The sequence below is a fragment of the Myotis davidii genome, unplaced genomic scaffold (genome assembly GCF_000327345.1).
Source record: "Myotis davidii unplaced genomic scaffold, ASM32734v1 scaffold32, whole genome shotgun sequence".
NCBI lineage: Eukaryota > Metazoa > Chordata > Mammalia > Chiroptera > Vespertilionidae > Myotis > Myotis davidii.
The window spans coordinates 5,715,430-5,721,815 of NW_006286587.1; positions in this window are offsets into that span (position 1 = coordinate 5,715,430).

Consider the following 6,386-nt stretch of genomic DNA (forward strand, 5'->3'; position numbering starts at 1 on the left):
AACCGAACCTGGCTGAGCTGGCGCAGCACATAAGGCGCTCTGGGGCTGAGTATGCCGTGGCCCTGCCAGCCCGCCCCACACCCTCATTAGGACTATTTTACCTCCAGCTGAGAATCCAAAAAAAATGTTTGCTCTATAATAAATATAGCATTAGAACTACTTCTAGCTTTCCTGTATTTTAACATTAAACTCTCTCATTTGAATGGACTTTTAGACTTTAATTTTAATATGCCTCATCCAGTGAGCCCATCAAAACTGAAGTTCACATTTGCCTAAATAGATAGATATTCTCAGGGTAAAATTGGCCTCAGCACTCTGCTTATTTCCCTGGATTCCAGCTTTCCCTTAGATTTTGGTGTGGTAATTACTCACTATCTTATCATCATTACCTTTAAGAAAAAAATTTTGGTTTCTATTTTATCGGGCATTTTAGTTGTTCTCTGCAGGAAAGTTATTCAATTTCCACTGAGTATATTGTGGAAATTTAAAACCATTTTCCTGCCCTGGCCGGTGTGGCTCAGTTGGTTGACCATCAGTCCCATGCACTGAAAAGTCACTAGTTCAATTCCCAGTCAGGACACATGCCCAGGTTTCAGAATCAATCCCTTGTCCGGGTGCATTTGGGAGGCAGCCAATTAATGTTTCTCTCTCAGATCAATGTTTCTCTCTTTCTTTCTCTTTCTTTCTCCTTTCCTCTCTCTCAAGTCAATAAAAAAATACCATAATTAGCCCTGACCAGTTTGGCTCAGTAGCGCGTCGGCCTGTGGACTGAAGAGTCCCAGGTTAGATTCCAGTCAAGGGCATGTACCTTGGTTGCAGCCACATCCCCAGTAGGGGGTGTGCAGGAGGCAGCTGATCGATGTTTCTCTCTCGTGGATGTTTCTAACTCTCTATCCCTCTCCCTTCCTCTCTGTAAAGGATCAATAAAATATATTTTCAAAAATACCATAATTGAAACTTTTCCTAAAGAAACCCTTTGATGCTGCCTAGACTCGGTCCTGCATCTGGACAACATAAAAGTATTACTACAAATAACATGAAAAAGTAGCCAATAGAAGCCTAAAAATTAAGTGGCTTATTTGTTATTTGATAAATTATATTTTTAAAAAATACCATAATTAAAACTGTTTTCCTAAAGAAACCCTTTGATGCTGCCTAGGCTCAGTCCTGTATCTGGACAACATAAAAGTATTACTATCAATAACATGAAAAAGTAGCCAATCGAAGCCTAAAAATTAAGTGGCTTATTTGTTATTTGGGAACACTCATATATCTCAGCTGAAATAGCAATTAGATAGAAAAATATCAGATTGCGAGGGCAAATACTCTCCCCATTATCTAAAGACCTTCAGGTTGTCAAATGTATGTATGATATCCTTGTAAGCTAAAACTAATGGCTTCAGGATAATGATGTAAAACCTGATCCTGAGTTACAAAATTGCCAGAGAAACAGATGTTTTGGTTATGTGATAGCTTTCACTAAGAAAGAAAGAGGTTTATTTTTATTCTTGCATCCCCAGTGCTTATTGAGCACTGGGCCAGAAACAAGGGATGATAATCAATAAAGCTTGAATAAATTAACCCGAGGTAGATTTTTAAATGACACTCTTCACAGCCTCTATAATTTTGTCATATGACTATAGATCCTTCCATCAAGAGGGGTGTCTCTTTTCCACCCTTGAATCCGGGCTGGCCTTATGAAGGGCCTTGGCTGATAGAGTGAGATGACTCTGTTTTTCAAGTTCCTAAACCTCTATCTTTTGGAACCCTGGCATCTCAATAAAAATAGGCCTGTGCTATCCTGCTGGGAGATGAGACCCCTCATTAAGCAGAGCTGGCTTCCTTTTCTCAGCTGAAGCACCATGTGTGTGATGGAGCCCAACCAAAACTAGCTTAGCTACTTAGCCAATTAGCAGCTGACCTCAGATGCATGACTGAGCCCAGCCCAGGTGGTAGAGCTGGACCAAAGCAGCAGAACCACCCAGCCAACCTGCAATGTCAGCCTTAGCAAATGGGTTTTGTGTGAAGCCCCTCAATTTGTTGGGTGGTTTGTTACACGGCTGTAGCCAACTGAAACACGATTTGTGTTACGAGCCTTCCTGAGGAGTTTCAGAGGAGAGGACGCCAGGTTGGGAATGAGAAAGCCTCAGTTCCCGTTCAGTCTCTGCCATGAGCTTGCTGATCTCGCATAAAACTCTCCTCTCAGTACCTCAGATTAGAAATTCCTTTAAGTTCTAATTTAAATGTTGTGTGGGATCCTCCAAAATGCTTTAGTCTGTGTCCCTACCATCCCTAAATGGTGAGAAAAATGGACTTTTAAAAATAGTGGAGCATTTATGGAGTCTACAAAGAATTTTCTCATTCCTCAAGCATTGGAAATTATAGAAAACTGAACTGAATGTGTTTTTACTCTAAGCTACCCCTGAAGGTATATTTTTGGATGAAATCCTTGTTGAATTTTCTTGTGATTTTTGTTTTCTTTTGTTTTTGCTGTTCTATTCTCAAAGTAGCAGTGAAACAAATCTATTAAAATAACTATTTGTTAATCCAGGTACACTTTATACTTTACCATAATACCAAAGAGAGACACAAAACAGGTTTAGCAATGGAACAAAATTACCATTCTAATACTATCTGGTTTTTACTAATTGGTTTTATTACTCGAGTAGAGATATGTGGATAATTGGACCTCACAGTCTTCAATTCTGTAAAATACAATGGACTCAAATATACAAATGGACTCAAACACATAGACTCATGTTTGTATAAGAGAAGTCCATGTGACAATGATTTGTAATTCATATGTGGGAATTAGGGAGCTCTTTGAAGATCTGATTAAAACTAGGAACCCATGAGTCAGAAAGGTACACGTATGTACACACTCACATAGTCGACTTGTTTGGGTTTTTTGCCTTCTCAGCACCTTCTAAACACTGTTCTTATGCTTGAGGCTTTTTTCGCCTTTTTAATCTGCATATTCTGAAGGAGACACTAGAAATTCACTGTCCACAGTTGAAAACACAGCTCCCGACACATGGTCTAGGATTGACCATCCCAGTAACATGCACAAGATTTTGGGAAGCAATCACTGCACAGGCCCATTCTGGCTGGGATGGAGGCGAAGACACAGGTTTCAGGAACAGTGGAGGACGAAGGTTCCGGCACATCGTGCTCCAAGGCAGCTGGGTGAGGTGCAGTGACTCTGTCCTACAGGCAGCAGGGTCTTCCCTGGAGCAGTTGACTTTGGGGTGGTTTCTTTCTGCCAAACCTGAATCTCAGACCCTTTCAGGGATGCCAGGAGCTAGCTAGCTAATGTCCTTAGTAAATTCTTTATTTATGCAACAGAGAACTCTGACTGACGCACAACTAAAAAAACAGATTTTGTACAGAATTCCAAGTGTTTGTAAGGCCTTCTGAAGGCCGTTCATGGGTTAGCCCTCTTAGAATACATAGGTGGTCACATTTTATGTTATTAGATTAAGAAGGTAAAAAATAATAGGATTGGGAATGGAGGCAGATGGGGCTTCTCAGAATGGGAGAATAAACATTGGGTGGAATAAGCAGACGTGGCTCCAGTCTCCTCTTTGCTACTAACCACCTAGGCATTCAGCACTAGATGGTATCTGGGCAGCATTGTGACTGAGAGAATGAGATGGCAGTGATGCTGCATGACTTTCAAAGCCAGGTCAAACAAGGTGACACAGTTTCTGCCTTGTATCCTGGGACTTGCTGAGCCACCATATGTCTAACTACCAGAGGCCACCATGCTGTGAGCAAACCCAGACCATATGGAGAGGCCAAGTACTCCTGTGGTTCCAGCTGAAAGCCAGTATTTGCCAGATAGGACCATATTGTTTCTTCATGCAAATTGATAAATTAGCTTAAGACAATGGGCATCGATCAAGACTGCCCTGGGCAAAAATGATGTATAGTCATCCTACTGAGCATCTACTGTGAGCTAAGCACTTGGGCCTTTCTTTAAAATATGGAGATGGTTGTGAGTTAGTAGATGTTAGAAATCTCAGTGCCTACAAGTAACAAAAACAGATGAGGCAGCAGAAAATGAGTAATAGAATGAGGCAAAAACTTTAGCAAACTGAAAAGTACACACTCATTCCAGAGAGAACCAATATTCAGCTCCTGTATTTATTCTCAAATAGAAATGGGGGCTCAATATTTTCTGACATTCTGAGTTTTCTTTCAAAAGAAGCTGAACATCTTAAGATCTAAGATGAATTTGTCAACTTAAATGTAACATATACGTTAAAAATTTCAACCTAAATTAAACACTTCTTAGACATTTTTTAAAGGTAGTATCTGTGCACTAGAGGATTTCCGTGAACTCTTCAGGCTATGGGAGAAAATTAATTTAAATACCCTTCTGCCACTCAGGTATCTGCTAATTCTGACTCTCCTCAGGCTCACCTTGGGGGAAGCTGTCGTCTTTGTTATAGGTTAACACACAAATCACTCTTTTCAGTTGTCTCAGAATTCCAGATTGAACCTAACTGAAGCTCTCTTTCTATACCTTTGTGTAAAATGAGTTTTAATCCTATCATGTCTATATATATATATCATGAATATATATATCCACCCATGCAGAAATAAAGTACAAGTCCTTAACTCCATGTAGTAGTCAGCTATTACAATAATGCTTTGTAACAAATATCCAAATAGCTGATAACACCAGCATTAATATCACAATCACAGGGGTTGGCTAGTGTAGGCTGGGCTCAGCTGGATGTCTCTGCTTAGCTAGGCTGTGGATTGCATTCAGGTTTGCTTTTCTAGGAGCAGCAACTACCTAGCAGAAGCTCCTTTCGCTACAGATCCAGAGTGAAAGAGCCAAGCTGACCCGCACAAGTTCAGTTAAGGCTTCTGTCTGCCTCATGCATGAGAATATTTCATTGGCCAAAGCAAGTCACATGGCCAACCCCAATCTCAAAAGGGCCAGGGAGTACGCACCATGGGAAGGGGAAAAAAGTGAATACTGACCAAAATAGAATCCAAAATCTAATAACCAAGATTTCTTTTTTAAAAGCTGGTTTCCTTTCTAAATAATCCTCCAACAGCCTCTCTCCCAGGCCTTGTAGAGCTGCCGGGCTCTGGGACTTCACCACATGTGACCTTTGGCCTGCTGCGAATCACGTGCTGGGTGGTGGCAGATGCTGAAGACTTGGAACCTCTCAGGACAAGTGCTCTATATTAGGAACAAAGCATTCCTTGGGCCATGTCAAACTTTAAAAATAAGCCTTTGCCCCATACACAGCTAATGGCCTTGGTGATGACATTCAAAATGCCTCATTTAAGATGTTCAAGTAATAACTTGTGAGCAGTTACCATAAGGTTTTTCCATCCCATCTGTGCCCTGCCTCAATTTATTCTTGTTGTCTTGGGCACCTGCTCCCACGCAGGCTGTTCTGCACAGAACACCATCCTTGGTCCAGATCTGCAGTTGTGATCTGTGCACAGGAACTTATAGGCACATTCACAGACATGGACCTAATGTAAGAAATTGTCAGTAGGTGGTAACTTCGGGTATCTTTGGTATAAATATTGCTTCTTACTCAGTTGTCTGATGCCTTATAAGAAAAAAAGTCAATCACTGTCGTGGTAAGTTATTTTTTCAAGGGACCAGAGAATAGGGCAAAAATCCTTGGAAATATTGTTTCTGAAGAAACCATAGAGCCAAGTGACCCTGTTGTCTTGTAGCCAAACCTGGAACCTAGAGGTATAGAATGCAGGGAAGTAAATAGAAGTAAACTGATAGATAGGGTCGAAATCCTCAGGAGCTTTGAGTCCTTATTTGCTGTAGATCCCAGAGATAATTGGGCCACCTCATGACCAATCTTGGTACATGATCACATTCCAGAGAAATACAAATTCTTCATTAAAGAAAGTAATTTTAAAATCTTCCAAGAAGACTCAAAGAGGTATCAAAGGTCGAGATAAATTTTATCACATAATATGACACACTTGTCTTCCTCATCTAGCTCCTTGAAATCCTGCATAGTCCTGTATATCACAGCACCTATTTCACCAAATTGGTTTCTTCCAATTTTTCCTATCTGCTTCTTCAAAAATCACAAAGAAAGACCTGGAATCTAAGCACACAAACAATGGATGCCTTGGGAGGGGGAGAGGCAATGGGTATATATCAATAAAATTGATTCCCTGGTCACATTTGCTTTGGTCAAGTTCCACATTTTGGATAGGTTTTGGCTCTTATACTGGGTCTAGAACTCTCCTGGTCAAGTATGATTTTCAAAGCCACACTCTGTGGTTAAGAAAACAGAACTAGTCATCAAGAACTTGGTGTAAATCTCAGTCCCGTAATTTAACAGGCAGTTTGAATTTGGATAAGGTACTTTGTGTTTTTTTTTTTT